The sequence below is a fragment of the Ruditapes philippinarum genome, unplaced genomic scaffold (assembly GCF_026571515.1).
Source record: "Ruditapes philippinarum isolate M1 unplaced genomic scaffold, ASM2657151v2 ctg6823_1_1_1_1, whole genome shotgun sequence".
In the NCBI taxonomy this organism is placed as follows: domain Eukaryota; kingdom Metazoa; phylum Mollusca; class Bivalvia; order Venerida; family Veneridae; genus Ruditapes; species Ruditapes philippinarum.
In genome coordinates, this window is record NW_026855247.1 from 23,296 (window position 1) to 40,809 (window position 17,514).

The 17,514-nt window shown below is 31.8% G+C and overlaps 1 long non-coding RNA gene across 1 annotated transcript in view; it reads right to left on the minus strand.

Moving 5' to 3' along the window:
- Positions 1 to 17,514, minus strand: part of LOC132742635 (uncharacterized) — a 49,741-nt gene that overhangs the window by 13,924 nt on the left and 18,303 nt on the right. The window contains exon 2 of the long non-coding RNA XR_009627452.1: positions 12,833 to 12,912. This is a non-coding gene — a long non-coding RNA (uncharacterized LOC132742635). The remainder of the gene's footprint in view (positions 1 to 12,832; positions 12,913 to 17,514) is intronic.

The window sequence follows — 17,514 nt, forward strand, 5'->3', positions numbered from 1 at the left end:
CGCGTACAATTGGATTGAGAGGTTGCCTAAGTTCCCCCAGTCGTGTGTCATGGTCCATTCTCAAGCTTTTGTCCGCTCTTCAACTATCAGCGATTCTCCAGGTAGGGATTACTTCCAGATTGTTTGCATATCCTTGTTCTTGGAAAAGGAACTGTAACAGTATTCCTGGCTTGGAAGATGCTGTTTTGGTGTTACGTGTGTTCTTAGATGAATGGAGGTTATGTTTTTATTTTTTGTTTGAAAGAGTCTATTCGGTGTGTTTCCAGGCTTGTTTTGAGACTTTGTCATTGTTAGGAATGATTGTGTGATTCACCTAATTTGATTAACGTTTTGTTATGAAGGGAATTTTATTTTTAAACCGGCGTTACCGAGATCAAGTTCACATGGGATGTGACATAGTTTTGAATTGCTTAGTTATTGGTTCTTTAGAAACTTTAATTTAAAGTTTTTAACTTTAAGTTTAAAGGCACTCCTTAGACGGTGTGATGTTGCTCCTAAGTTAGACAATTATGTACTTGATTTTGATTATTGAAGGTTATTTCTGATTGTGTGTTTATTTCCCGAATCTATTGAACTTAGTCGTGGGAAAGAATATTTTTGTGTTAATTAGCATCTTTGGAGAGTTGTGATGTATTCAATTAATCTATTTTTTCAGTAACGGAAAGTTGGTTTTCTGATCTTATTATTTATATGTATTTTGCGTTTATGCACAGTGTGATGGCTAGACAGTGTTCAATTTCAGGATTGATTTGCCTTTTTAAGGCCTTCTTTTGCGTGGGGTTCCTCGTTCGGCGCAGCAAGGTTCAGAGATGTTCAATTATATTTGATCGCTGTTTTGGATCGGACTCTTTTACAGTTTTTTGACTTTATTGACTGGAGGATCTGTCTTTTTCTCAGTTTTTCTCAGTCTTTGGTTTATTTTTTGTTATTGAATTTTATATTTTTGTTTGAATATTTTAGTTTGTCAAGATATTTCTTTGTGTTGTTGATTGGCGTTAATGTGTTCTTTTTTTTTCTACTGAATGGAAATTTGTTGCGATCTTTAAAGATGATTTTATAATGTGAAAGTGAGCTTTTGAATATGTCCCCTCATCAGTTTAGTGATGATGGGAGCGTTATTGGATGCGGGTGAGCTGTTCCATTTTGCGGTGTCAGTTTTTTCTTTTTTCTCGTTTTTTTTTGTAGTCATTTTTTGGGCTTTGATTATGTGTTTGGGGTTGACGATGGTCGCGCGCCTGGTTTGGGTTCTGTTTTTCGGTTCGTTGAGCGGCGTTGTGGATCGATGCGTTGGTAACATGCTATTTTACATGCTCAGCCTCGGCTTTATTCTAATATGCCCTATCCAAGCTTGGTTGAGGGGGGCAAAGTTGAGGCCATGTTTTGAAGGTGTTCTTGTATGTTTTTCACAATTTGCCATTTCTTAGTGAATTATTTTGTATTAAATATATCCATTGTGTTTGTTTTTAATGGTCTTTAAATTGATTTTGTTTATTGCCCGGGTTTCAAGTAGATAAAATTTTCTGTTATTTTCATTGATTGACCATTTTTTACTGTGACCTTTTTTACACTGTTAAATTTTGGCAATGTATTTTTGTATGTTTGATTTGTTTTTTGGTTTATATATGTTTTTTTTTGCTTTTTTGAGAGTTTAGATAATTATTGTCTTTGTTTAGATGAAACAGGTCTTTTTTGCTGTTTTAAATGGATTTTCACAATGAATTCATTTGAGGAAATGAAAACAAATAAAATTTAAATTAAATTTTTTAATCTTCTAGGAAAACATTGGCACTGTGCATAGCAGGTGATATAATTTAGGTCAATTCTGAAAAATTTATCTTATTATATTTGTATTTTTTATGTTTCAAATGAAGATGTTTTTTGTTTTTTTTTTGTACCCAATGAAATTTATCTTTAGGCCAATTTTGACATCTTCACTACCAAATTGACAACTACACAATTTGGTCAAATTACATTACCAATTTATAATGGGTCAATTTCAAGAGTCAGGTTGCGACAATTGCTTTTTTTATTGCATGTATTTTGTTATTTGTACAACCATGGTGAGCTGTTTATCTGATGATGTTGTTATTATCATATTTTATTGTTTTTTCTGTGAATTTAGCTGTTTCTGGTATATTAATACTCTGGTTTCTATTTTATCAGGTATTGAAAATATGTAAGTAGTACTTATTTAAATATTACAAAATATTTGCTTCTATTCTAGTAAGAACAAAGGACAAATAACTTTTAGATGTTTTTCATTCTCACAAGTCCAGAAACTAGCAAGATTTCTTCATAAACAAATCATGCTCATGTATACATTTTGTAGTTCAGGTGTTGTGGGGGTTTTTTTTTTCATGAGAAAAAGTAAAACTGTGGTACATGTAGTTGACTATTCTATGTTATTTATTTCTTTGGGAAAAGAACTGTCAGCCGAGAACATTCAGATTTTTTTTTTACCAAATATGCCCTTTTGTAATACGGGAGATAAATCTACATTGAGAACACTGGCTGCCATTATCTTTAATTAACATAACCAAAGTGTAATTAATGTGTTCCTTTTATTCCTGGTATTATTCTTTCTGTTTGCTATTGTCGTTATATTCTTTTAATGTACTATTTTTACTTTACCTCTGGTTTGACAAGAATAAAAATCTATGATTAACTATAACTGTTTTCTGTACTTATTTACTTTCTATTACAACACATACTTTAAATAATGATGTACTTAGTGCCCTATGCAATAATTCCACTCAAATTTTTAAACTGTCATGAGGAGGACCTCTGGCTATTAACGTTAAATTGAGTGCCTCAGGATATTCATGATTTATTGTGACCACTTTGGGACATGCGTGTTCTTTCCCGGCACGAATCAGTTCCAGATATAGGATTACTGCAGTCTTGTTAATGTACCAGTCCAGCGTGACAAGGCCTAAAAAAAAGATATGGCGTTTATACAGGGTTCATTTTACTCTGTTGTATTTTTTTCAATTGAGGTTTTGATAGGGAATTTCTTAGGGTAGAGGGGATGGGGAATCCCCAATTTTCCACCGCTATTTTTAGTACTTTACGTTGTATGAGGAGGTGGTCTTATTCAGTTTATTCGTGGTGTATTTAGTTTTACTTTAAAAGTTGAGCTTTATTCTTTACAGGTTGTATATTTAGGTTGTTAAAAACTGCACTTCAACTAATTTAAGCTTTATTTATCTTAAATGAATAGTTTACAGACCTTTTGAAATAAACCATTTAGTATAATATATTTAAACATTTGTGGTTTACAATTTTTGCCAAAAATCAAGAATGTTTTGCATATGTAATTGAATTTATACTTACATTTCTGGTTTCACTGTATCACATATATTGCATTGCAAGTTGTTAATGCTTGTCTGTTAAGGAGGCAGACAAACTATTGTAAAACCTACATTATTTCATTTCAAGTTAAAGCCAATGTCGGTTCCCGTGGCCATGGTTATGTGTAAGCTTTACATGCCCTGTGATGTGGGTTTTCGAGTTTGGTTTTTATGTGGGATATGTTAGCTTTACGAGTCGGGTTTATCGGTGTTTAGCACACAACAATTGTGCTTTCAGATGATTTAACGAAAAAAAAATCTAAAGCAATTATTATTAAAACAATAAATTAGTTGGGCCTTTATCCAACTGGGTACTGTAAAGTAATTATAGCTTATAGGAAAAAAAATAATAGAGTAATTGTTACAGTTTTGTTAATGAACGGTTTAGTTTTACTGTTATGTATTTTTATCTTGAGAAGAATTGTCAGCAACGAAGTTTTCCCCAAATAACTCGTTGTCTCTTAGAGACTAAAAAATCTACAAGAAAAATAAATTTCAGAGGCTTTGCCATATTAATAAAATCAACATAAACACAAGCTGATTATGTGTATCTCTACATATAGGCTGTATGATATCTAACTTAAGGATACCTCTGGCATAAGTTTCTATATTTTGTCTTTTTTTACATTTTTTGCTTTTCCCATGCCATTTTTTGGTCTGTTAGGGTACTAATTGTTGGATTAGACTAAATGTATGTAAATGATGTTTGTCACAAAGCTCTACCTGTGTCTGCACAGTATAGACATTAGATCATTACTAGAGTACCATAGTTACTTTACGATTTTGATGGCTTCAGATAAACTTCTACATTCACAATTATCAGCCATTATCTGTCAAGCCTGTGTGGTGTTGTTGGTTGTTTATCCTCCGAGATCATACGGTAAAGCCACATGAATTTATCGAGCACGTTAAGCCACCGCACCATTCGGGCAGGCTGTAAGCAGTTTACAGTTAGTTCTTCACTTCAGAGGAACTGAAATTCGATCTGTAATGCAGACAGGGTACAGTGGGTGAAGATGAAGGATTGTGTTATACACGAAGTGCCTGCCCGTATGGGATGATAGGGTCGCGATTCCGTTCGATAGATCTACCTATTGAGTAACTGACGGCTCATACAAGCAGTGTTGTGTTATATATTTAAACCTTTAACATGTTATATCTTTTAATGGATTGTCCAAATTCATTTTTGAAATTATTTTTGGATCTCAAGCAAGATGTCGTGGCAAAATTGCCAATGTCCGGGTCACAAAATCGCTACTATTATTCGGTGGCAGTATCGTTTTTTGAGGGGTGAAGTTATTGTAGTAATTTTTCTTTTTTCTTTTTGCTATTTCCTTATGTTATTGTAATTAAGACAAGTATATTAGTGCTGACAAAAACTAATGGGTTTGCCACAGCATGGATCCGTGCGGTTGCGCAGGCGTTTGGGGATCATGCTTGGTCGCAAACCCATTAATGATGGTTTTGTCATGACGAGGGCTCATTTAATATTCTCAAACAAATATCTAAATTTACACTTTTATCATTTACTTTATTGCATATATTCAAAGATTACACATCAAATAAAGATGAATATTTTCATTTTTTTTTATATTTAATTTATAAATCCTCATTTTTTCACTTGAAATAATGTTAAGTTATCATGATAATTACCATATTTACATATTGATGGCAATCTTAGAGGAATTAACAGATTTTCTGTAAAGTTTTTCCATTTTTGCATTTTTTATATTATTTAATTTTAATCTTTTATTCATCTTAGACCTTTTTGGTATGTTGTTTTTGTTGATTGACTTGCTTGGCTGATTGTTTTTTATTTGCAGTAGTAAATTTATAGTTAATTTAAAAACATTTCATATAAAAATACAGATTTAAATTACAAACAGAACGGCTGAGAAGAAAAAGGGACTGGTTGGGCTTTAAAATCTCACATCGAACAGCCAGAATTTTATTCTTGGACAAATTGTATTGATTGGGTTATGATTCTGTTATTCGTTAAGTTTGAAATTCAACTGTAGTCAAATGTACTTATTAATGCAAATATAAACAGTTATTGCTCTTTTTTTGTATGAATTTTATTAGTCATAAAACTATTGTCAGTTCATATGGCGAGTTGTGATAGTTTTTAGCTTGGTTTTAACCAGTTTGAATGTTGCACAACATTAGTTTAGTGCCCAATTGTGTCGGGAGTTGTTTTGGGGCTTTACCTTTCAGGAATGTTGCATTTTTGTGTTGTATTAGACAGATTCAATATGTTGCTATTATGATCACGGGGATTAATGGGGTTATGTCTTTTAAATTAATTTTTTCTATTAAGTTTATCCTTTAGCCAGTAGCTACTCTATATGCCACCATTTACTTGTATCGCCTGGCAATAATCTTATCTTTAAGGAGGGCGCTTCTGCAAATCAATTCTTTAAATTTAATATCAATAATATTTTCACATTAAAGCTAGCGCATCTAAATAACCAAAATTTACAAATTAATCAATTTAGAAAATTTTTAATGTTACTAACATTTTAAGAAAGTAGAAAGATTTCAAGTAAATTTACATGTTATGTAGGGAGACTGAAGTTTAATTGCAGAATTTTCACCATATTCTACTGCACTGCACGATGCAGTGGGTCTATTCTTTATGCTATTTTTACCTTTTTTGGTAATTGTGGGATTTTCAGTGCCTATGCTGTGTTTTTTTCAATTGTTATTTTTTTTATTTGTACTTTCTTTTCATTGATCCAGTGTATTGGCATGAGATTGTTAGCTTTAATATAACAGATTCGTAAATTGATTAAGTTATACCCATTCGTTAGCGGTGTATGAAGGACATTTAAATCACTAAACTACTATCCTTGTGATTATTATTGCCTTGAAACTCTCAGTGTATAAATAACACTTGCTTTTACCATGGCTCAATTTATTTTCTATAACATCTCATTTATATAATAGGGAATTTTCAAAATAAAAATAAAATACTGTTTTTAACATAAAGAAAACCTGATTTTCCTAAACTAAAAAGTCAAAGTGAAATAACAAAAAACGTTGAATCTTTTTGAATGCTTTTTAATTGCATGTAAAAGCTTGTATTATCCATTAAACTTACTTACCATTGAAGTTGCATTCCCTGTTATTTCTTGCTGATTTCCATACAGCCCATTCGCATTTCTTTCTTTTTTATTTTTCTGCTTTGACAGAAAAATTTGACCTTCGACTTTGAGATCGCACACAACAGATTCTTACACAATTTCCTATCATAATTCCATACAAGCACATCCTAATACGATTTATATTTTCTGTGAGAAGACAATCACTTTCTCATTCATCATAGGAAAAGCAAATACGGTCTCTATTGACTGCTACCAACAACGTTCAAACTTCTCCTCTATTTTTTGTATTGTATTTTTTTCTATCGACTTTACGTGAAGGAATAACGTGTTTGTATACAAGGAATCATATTATAGACAGCTAACACATGCGTGTTCACATACTGCGTAAATCACTAGAACTTATATGTATTAAGTTTATTTACATATGTTACGCGTCCTCAGTGTTGGACTTTAGATCCCCTCATTATGTGTTCTTCTCCGTACTCTGTAGCAGATCCGTTCTTAACAATAGTGTGACAGATATATGAATATTAGTCCTGCTTTGTAATCCAATACAAGTCCATACCTGATATTCAGGCAGTCCTTTTCTGCTTTCAAAAAGTTTGTCGTTTGTTTTTTCTCTTTGATAATTCTAGAATTTATTTTTCATCATGAATTCTACCTTTTTTTAAATATAACTTTTAGTTATTATGACAACACAGTGTCATGTTGAAAACATATCTATTATATTAATTTATTTATTGTTGTTTCTTTCAAATCACTTAATTAGACACTAGTATAATTCATCTGTGATTGATTTGCCCTTAGTGTAGCTTTGATTTAATTATTGCATAGTTAATGGGTCTTGGGTTTCAGGTAATTTCTTCATGAGCATTCCAGTGTTACTTTATTATATGGTCCGTGATCATTAAGGGGGATAACAGGTTAGGGTCTGGTATACTGGTGTTAGTCTGGTCGTCTTTTGCTTTTATCAATGTCGTACAAGCGTTGGAGTTTGAATTGTTATATAATCAAGTTATTTCAATATATTCCACTGTTAAAGAAATGTATCAACTGAATAGAATTTAAACCAATATGTTATGAAATATTATTACAGAGTTCTTTCCCCTGTACTTTTGTAAGAATTTGTTACATTTAATTTGATAATTGGTAAAATTTAAGGAAATACTTTTAAAAAATTTATTGTTTATATTATAAGCATCATTATCTATCTAACTATTGTGCTTTAAAAAGTTTTCAGTAGCATATGCAGCAAAGAATATTCGTTATTTGTTTCTAAAGTTTGTCTTAAACCTTTCTATAATGTAAGATTTTAAAATGTTGAATTTGGACGCAGGAAATTTGGATTTTAAATCTGTTGGGGTGCAGCCTTGGGTGGAGTGTTTTGCCCATTTCTGCTATCTGACCCAACAACTGAGTTACGTTCCCGGGTTTTAGTGGGACACAAAGTTAAAACTTGGGTATTTCCCCAGACTTAATTCCCACACTGCCCGTATAATAAGTCTGGTGGGGCATGGTGATGGATTGTAACGTTGACCGTGCCAAAGAAATAATAATGAACAAATTTCAAGTTCTTTTCTATAATTTAGCAGAGCAGATTAATATCAATTTCTTTTATAACCACATGACTATACTTTGCACTTGGAAACTTTTTGTTTTCCTCATAATTTGTGGCAATAAACATTTTTCCGGAAATATATCTGGCATATGTTCTGTATATGTTATCTGGTTTTGACGGATATATGTAACCATATTCTGCTCTTCATATGATTAACTTCAGCTGTTGAGATTGACATGGCAATTTAGTTCAAGTTTTTTGGTATGGCTAGCTGTTGTTTAAATGTGCCCTTTTTTTTTCAACCTTATGCATGTTGGCTCTGGGTTGTGCAATCTAATATTGGAGCTGAGAATGCCATACTGATAGGAAGCTGGTGACGTGACAGTGTGTACATTATTTTAGTGCTTGGCAAAAACAGTTGACTCTGTGAGTGATGTGGCATTATTTTAAGAAACACACACTATACTCCAACAAAGGCTGTCGTGGAAGCATACTCGATTATTCTGAAGCTATAATATAAACATCGGAGCACCGATTAATTGAAGAAAAAGTTCAAAGGAGCATTAGTCTGTCAAACTTCAATTTGATTGTTCTTGGCCTGAGCAGTGACTCCTATTATGGTATCAAATAAGTCTGTGCAGCTTCAACCCATTCTCTTCAGTGATTTTGGAGATCCATTTACGCCCCAAAATTCTTGTGTGACACTTATTGTGGGTGGTGCCCTTGTTTTCTTATTCAGCTAAAACTGGTACAATGTGTTTATTATCTCCGTGTTGTGTATATTTAATGTAAACCTTTTTTTGCTGAGTCAGCTAGTTGTATTGAGGTAATTGACTTTGGACATCCAATGTAAGTTAATTATAGCTACTATAGAATTGAGCAAATATAGGCCTCAGGGTCAGATGTATCAGATTTACTGATGGCCTAACTCTACAACTTAGCATGAAAGTCGGTTTCTCTGTTAACTATCTAAGGATTAATTCAATAAAGGGTAGAAGATTGCAAATTATGCCTGTAAAGGGTCGTTTTAATCAATGTTTGATTTCGCACTTAAGGTGTTGATGGCAGGTTCTCTGCACCTGCGCCAGTCGCAGCAGCCCCTGGGGACAAAGATCAATGGTTTGATTGCTGTTTGTGTTGAGGTCATAATATTGTGAAAATCATAAATTGGTTTAGTTTGAATTAGATGGATAATCAAGGTATTTCTTGTATGGTAATCGGTTTAAGTTTTGGGACTTTTTTTCTGACTTCAGAATATTTGTTTGAGTACCTTCATAATAAATGTCGAAGGACTAAATGTTAACCAATTTCCAAATGTTTAAATTTGACAGCCAATCAGCAGACATTAGCTAGTAAACACCAATAATGTCATTTTATCTGCGCAATATATTACTACAAGTTGAACTATCAACCATCATTTATCTAAATGATCACTGATTCAGCAAGTCCTAGGACACATGATGGCTATATCTACTGATCGTTTAACTCCCCGCTACTGCTTTTATTCTATTTAAACTTATTCTTATATTCATTCTTGAGTATTGGGAGAACTATGGCTGGATTAGACTTGTTTAGGAGAATATGTATTGAGTGATATTGTCTCCCATCCATATTTTTGGTTTGCAAAGTTTTTTTTTTTTATTTATCAACATTTTTCTGTATTCAAAATATGCATGTCAAATAGGCCACCATAGATCAACAAGGTGGCACAAAAATCTGCATTTTCGGTGAATAAGTTCGTGTTTCAAAGGCTACATCAACACACTGTGATTTCCGTACTTTGAGTAAAGCTTTATGTAATCTCTTTATTTATTTTTTTAATGCCTTTATTTAAGGTCGCCGCCAGAAGCATCATGGAGTCCGTACCTCAAGTGGGTCTCTGAGGTCCCCGAGATTTTTTCGTTGATTTTTTTTCCGCTTTTATGGTGAGGAGCAGGATGCCTCTGGGCTTATTTAGGCACGGGGCACCTGGGTAGTTCACTATTCCGTGTGCCGCTTCTACATGATGTCAGCTAACTACGCTGACTGTAATTGCCACTTATTCAGTATTTTGTTGTGAAATTACAAATAAACCTTGACTATTACAGTCAGTGCATTTAGGGAATTAATACTTGAACAGTTAAAATGTTTTACCTCATGGGCGTAAATTTAACCATCATATTAAGAAGCATGGGCATTATACTTGAATCAATTTAACAAGTTGATACTTTACTATTTCAATCTCTGCAATGAATCTCAATAACAAAGATGAAGTTACTTAAACACAAAACCAATTGTTTCGACTAAGAAGAAATTTTTTGGTCTTTTTTAAATTTAATCCCGCCCTAGTCTTTACGGAGAAAATCAAATAAAAGAAAAACAAAATCAGACTTTGTAATTTCATGGCATAGACTACAGACAAATCCCCGTACCAATTTACTGCCATAATTCCTTCACAATGTGGAGAAAACGAGAAATAAGATTGTCCAATAAACAAACCATTTAGTGCTTGCCTGCACACACAGCAGTCTAATTGCTCTGCATGACAAAACCAAAGATTTCCTGTAAAACTTCAATCAACTTCTGAAATAACCTTTCCTACCAGAAAAAAAAAATATTGATCAAGCCAGAGTGTTTCCTGCAACAAAATGCACAGGGAAAGCTGAAATCAACAGAAACATAGAAATAAATTACGAGAATTGAACATGGGAGAAGAGAACAAATTAAAGATCAATGCCAATGTCTAAAGATTGCTATCTTGAATTTGTATCTCAAGAAATACAAAATACATGACGCTCTCTAGAAATTTTTCATTGTACAAAAAAATTCATTCTTTTTTTGGATACAAACAAAACATCATATTGGAACATTTAGATTATTAGCATCCTATCAATTCACTAATTAAACAAGCACATCTTCAAAAAGCTTTTGTCACTTTAACTGAATTGATAGAATTTGGTTAAGAATGTAGCCCAGTAATAATACTTCTTCAATTTCGTTAAGTTATGTTTATTCTTATATGCTAAAGTTTTATTCGGTATTAGATTTAGTTTGAAAATACCAGTAAAAGTATAAATGTTTAATCGAACTTTTAAAAATGCTTTAAAAAAGCTCTGAATATGTGCAAAACAACTTTAATATTTACAATGAACAGTTCTTGTTTTATTAAGAATGCAATTTGGGAAGTTATAATTTGACAGTTAAATAATTATACTTTCTGGTATACCTGTAAGTTTTTTGTAACGGAATGCAGTCTTTAACTTAGGAATTTTTTACTCTCATGTTTCAGGACCTGTTAAGTAGTGATTTTTTGTTCTCGATGTACTTTTTTGTATTTTGCTGTTTCCAAGCATTCTATAGAGATCCTTTTTTCCAGTTCAATCATATGATATTCAATTTAGTTAAATTTTTCTTGCATGATAGTCATTTTTCTATTAAGACATGTGTTCTTTGTTAATCTTGCAGACAAGCATGCATTATTTATCACTTTAGCCTTTACATGTAATTTTATTGTTACTGACTAACCCCTAACACTTGTTCTAAATTAGCTTGCAACAAAGCGGTTCATGTGGATAGACAAGATATAACCGCATCTTTCAATTAACTCAGCACAATCATGGATCTTAACTGCAGATTTTATTTTTGTCAACATGAGTTGGGTAAGAACTTATAGAATGTCTTTTTAATCTTACACCTTAGCACCCATGCCCGATGCGATTTTGCTTTGTTAGGGAATTGTCATCTGTTGTTTCCCTGTGCAAAAAGAGTACTCTGTAAACCTAAATATTGATTTAAGATTTATATTTGTAGGTACGGTTATATTACGTATGATTGTCTTGTTAGAATTACTGCAAATTTGCTTCACTTAAAGGCATTTATATGTGATATGGCTTACTTGAGTATATGCCTCAAAAAAATGTTTTTTGGTCAATTATATCTCTCTGAAAGTATCTTATCTGACAAGCAATTGTCTTTTTGTCTAAGAAAGTTACAGCCTAATGCTAGAAGTCAAAAGGCTTGAATCTTTCAGCGTTTGAATGACCAAGATCATAAATTGGCCTTCAGTCATGAGCGTTAATATAGATGATCTATCGGCAATTTGATTTGGTTCTTTTCACTCAAGCCTGCATATGTCTTGCCCACATCTTTATGTCATCTTGCGAGTAAATATGTATTTGTGGAGAAACAAGTTGTCATTTGTGTGTGTCTCTACTTTACTGAGAAGCTTTCCTGGCTTCTGACATACAGATCAATTGATTTTGTTCATGTGTGAAAGGTTTGTTGGAGTAATTTTTTGTCGTTTGTGAAACGCTTCTGTGTTATTTTACAGGTAGCTAATACAGTTATTCGTTTGCTGACGACCTTTTAAATCACTTTGTTTTAAAGTAAATAAATTCCCAACATAATCGCTTGTGGGTGGCAGAACAGTACCCACTTAAATTATTCAGTTTGCATAATTTTGCAAACCTAAACCCTACGTATTGTAAGATCTTTATTTAAATCTTGCATGTACCTTAACTATTACATAATTTGTCATTAATAACATGCTTTTCTATGTAAATTGTCTTCACTTATCATTGCTGTGGTTCCGTCACAGGGATGGTGGCTCTTTTTGGAAGGACAGCTTAGGTAATCAAGCCCTGAGATGCCTGCTCATGGCTGAAATAATGCACAGAGAGGCACCTGGTAACTTTCTCCACCAATTAAAGCCATATAGCCTTAACAGCTATGGGTGACTAAAAACCTAAAATGATATATTTCAATTGGCAAATAAATTCATGTCTATGTATAATGCCTATTCAAGGAGTTATAGTAAAAAGGGAGATAATTCTTTAACTTACGTGTCGGACGACTTATACACAAGATTCTTCATCTCTTCCATACTTTTCTTTCTGTCTCAGGACTTTAGCTTATCCATAATCTGTAATAAAAATAATGTAAATAATTATGTTAAACCTCTGTCTGTTGTGTCATATAATTTTTATGATCACATTTTAGTGTTGAACAAGTTTTTTAATGTAAATAATCACCCAGGTCTCCATATCAAAACTAATGTCACATGATATGCATTGAAATTTTCTGTAACCCAAAACAACATATCAATTCTGCTTCTTTATTTCTATTCAGTCACAGTAGCCTTGATGGCATAACATGAGGTGTTGGGTAGACAGTGTGCTCCACTATTCTCACTGCCTATGTAGAATTTTATAAGTTCAAAAATGGCCATAATTCTGTCAAAATCCATGTTATAGTTATGGGCCTTGGACACTGGGACTTCAAATTATGCTCTCAAATAAGTGTGTAAAGTTTCAACCTTACCCTTCAGTACTTTGAGGATACCTGAACTTCAACAAAAAAACTTAACAAAATGTGTGGTGAGTACAATAGCTCTCCCTATTCTTCAAATAGTAATTCTTTGAATAAAATCATTAACTTAATTTATATTGGTAATGCACTGCATTGACCTTAATCCTTACACTACATAATTTATAAAGATTAGACTACTAAATTGCCCTCATGCCCTGAGCTATTAATTTGAAATTGTCCATGATATAGATTTAAAGATTATAATGAACTTTAAAATTGAACAACCAACAGTATAGGTGCCTCACAGTGTCAGACTGAAGATGTACCTTATACTGAAATGGTTAATTTATTTCAACTCATTCATTTACTGCATGTTTATTTGGAATCCATGACTTTTAAAGCTACATATTTTAATGACACACAAAAATATTGCAACTGATATCAATTTTCTGAATAACCATAATTCATTTACATTTCTTACATTCCAATTTAAAGCTAATCATAGAAAATATAGCTCTAAAACTCTCTTAAGTTTTGCGTTCTGATCAAAATTGCAGCACTAAATCACAGACATTTTGCCCTAAAATTTGAAAAGTTAAACCAGAAAGCATTTACCATGTGATACATTTTAAGCAATAATTTCAAAAGATTGTATTTTAACAATAAAGATCAATACCAGTGTCTCAAAATTTGATCAGGAGAAACAAATTGTACAGTTTCAAACTAAGGCAGACAAATTAAGGGCTTAAAGGCAGACATTTTAAAGAAAAACAAGAAGGTTATGATGGCCCTAAATAGCTCACCTGATGATAACTGTTCACATGAACAAAATTTCAATATTAGCCAATTCCAAATGAGCTTCACTAAAATGTGCCTAGGGGTCATTTAAGTCTTATATTTATATTAAGCTTGCAGGCAGCCATCTTATAACTCTATCATATAAGTAACCGTGTCTGAGGTTGTCCACATAGTTTGATTCATGAACTGGATCATACATATTCACTGGGGAGAATCACGCCATTCATTACCCAAACAAACAAGATGAGGGACACAGCCAATACATAAGTTTTTCCTTTTTTTACTCGGAAATTCGCAATGTTCTAGTATAAATGTACAAACAATAACCTTTCACAATTTTCCGGGCACGCAGGATTTTATTTCATGATGTTTCGTCCTGTACTTCATCTGAAATGCGCGTCACCAGCTTCGAAGCAAGAGAATTTTCCACCGGTTTGATCGTGAAAATGAATGGCTTCTTCTATCAAATTCACTGTTTCTTTAACATATTTGTACATTAACTGAAACCACTGACTTTAAAAAGCTGTAATATGTCGTCATCTAAGCACAGAGGAAAATTCTCTTGCTTCGAATCTAGTGACACACATTTCAGATAGAGTACGGGATGAAACATCATGAAATAAAATCCTGCATGCCAGGAAATTGTGGAAAAGGTTATTGTTTGAAACTTTACACTAGAACATCACGAATTTCAGAGTAAAAAAAGGAAAAACATACATATCGGGTGCATCCGCCATCTTGTTTCCTGGGCCGGGTAACGAATGGCGTGAATCTCCCCTGTGATATTTCTAAGATTAAATGTGCTCAGTTCACCAACAATTATTGTAGATATAGTTCAAGATATGCCAGTTTATGAACAGTTATTTGTTCAAATTGATGAACAGTTCATGAACTGAATTTATTAATTGACTTCATGAACAGTTCATGTACTTAATGACTTAACTTCAATGATTGTTATTTCAGTTACCACAATTTCTCAACATTTTATTTTGAAATTCCCTTATATTGACATTAATATAGGACAATTCTGAGAAATCAAAGCAGGGAAAACTGAATACACAAAGTAAGCAGGATAAATGTGAATGAGATGAACTCTAAAATTAAACTAATTCTATCCAGGTGTTAAAAGTCATTTTTCATTTAAATTTTGATATTAAATTTTAACAATATGAAATTTTAGATAAAAAGTAAAATGTTAAATAAAGTTGAACTTAACTGACAAAAAATCGAAAATCCGTTGCATATTCCTTTAAATACTAAGCTTATAACTTGAAATTAACATAAACATCATGTTATATTATTTGTTAAATATTCCTTAGACTTTAACAGTCATATAAAGTGAAATAATATACATATAACATACATTCAGTATATCATAAAACCAAGATGTTTAAAATGTGGTAACTTAACAATTTTCTCTATATCTATATATGTATGTAAATGTCTGAGAAGTTAGTCAGTGTGAAACAGATCTATCTCAGTATTTTAAACAAATATGGTAAAAACATTTTGTTTGCACTGACCCCTTGTATGTATTTAACCCAGTGTTCTGGTATCATTTTATTAGCAATTAATGAAGATTTTGTACCATAAGAAATGTGAATCAACTCTCCACTCTTTAATTATAACCCTCCTTGATCAAATCAAATCATCCTTTGAAGTATTATATACGTATTAAATAGATATTTACCTTGTGACCGATTTTTACGATTTTTTCTCACGAAAAACCAAAATCACAATGATAGAGTATTCTGTTTAATAACCATTTTTTTAAAAACACATACTTAACTTAGCAAATATTAAAATATTAAACACTTGCTCTTAAGCATATATTTTGTCTCACTGCCAAGCATATGGAGAAATCGACTTGGAGGTTTAAACGTTTGGGAAAACACAAATATCGACAGTTATTTAACGCATCAAGAAGTTAATCTTGTAGGAAATACATATTCCTTTTTGACCTGTATTAATATTGTACCAGTACAGTTAACTTAACCACCATGTTGATTTATAATATAACATCTGTCATATGTTTCTGATATATAGAAAATAAAACTTAATAAATAATTATATAATTAAATGGAAATTATTTTCAACATGAGAAAATATTTATAATTCTGAGTCTTAAATTTATTGTAAGCTTTAAAAGCAGCACAACTCCAGATTAATGCTTATTTTCATGAAAATTTTGAAAATGAAATTAAATGTATATTATTGTATAGTAACAAAAAGGAATCATTTTACAAATTATCAATGGCACTTACAAGTTACCCACGTTTATTACAAAAAGAGGTCAAAATATTCAAAGAATGCCTTTACTGTGCTAGTAAGGCAGTAGCAATATAGTTACACATAGTGAAAATTTCACCATTAATCGCTCATAACATATTAATTATTACTTGAATTTTTCTACTTTTCCTAAAATCTAATTTTTCTAACATTTTTCACAAGTTTGATTTATTGAAATATATTCGCTCATCTGGAGGCATGCTGCTTTAAGTTTAAAGCCAATATGAACCGACAAGAATAAACTAATTGTCTCGAATTCTTACATAAACAGCTCGATAAAAAGTATTTATCATATGCATATTATATGCATACAAATATTCTTTTATATTTTTTAAAGTTCAATATTTATAACTGCAGATAAAAGTTAAACTCTTTTTTATATTTAAAGAAATAGATCTTTATTTTTAAAGTCTTCGATCTACTTAAATACATTTAAACGTTATGCTATTTTTATCATAACGTGACTTAATTCTTTAAATTTCTATTCAATGGGTAAAAGTTGATCACTTAAAGATATATAACACTAAATGACTCATGACAACAAATACAACTTATTTTGAATAAAAATGAATTATACGTCCCTGTCAACTTACAGACAGTTTTAGGTACTGACGTCCTGACTGAAAATTTTAAAGACATAATTATATTTATGGCATTTATAAAGCTTTATAATAGTTCTTAATGCCACTCTTTATAATGTTCTCCTTAATAAAATTATATAACAATCATGTCATTCAGGCAACCAAGTTGGTGTACATATTAAATATGTTATCCCCGTCATTAACGATATTAAATATGTTACCCCCTTCATTAAAGATATCAAATATGTTATCCCCCTCATTAACAATATCAAATATGTTATACCGCTCATGAACAATATTAAATATGTTATACCCCTCATTAACGATATTACATATGTTATCCCCCTCATTAACGATATTAAATATGTTATCCCCCTCATTAACAATATCAAATATGTTATACCCCTCATTAACAATATCACAATTATGCAATATCCCCCTCATTAATGCATAAATATTATATAGTTAATATAGGAGAAAAATGTACTTTTTGAAAATTTATTTAGCAGTAAGTTAAATTATGATCGATACCCCAGTCATGCATGCAT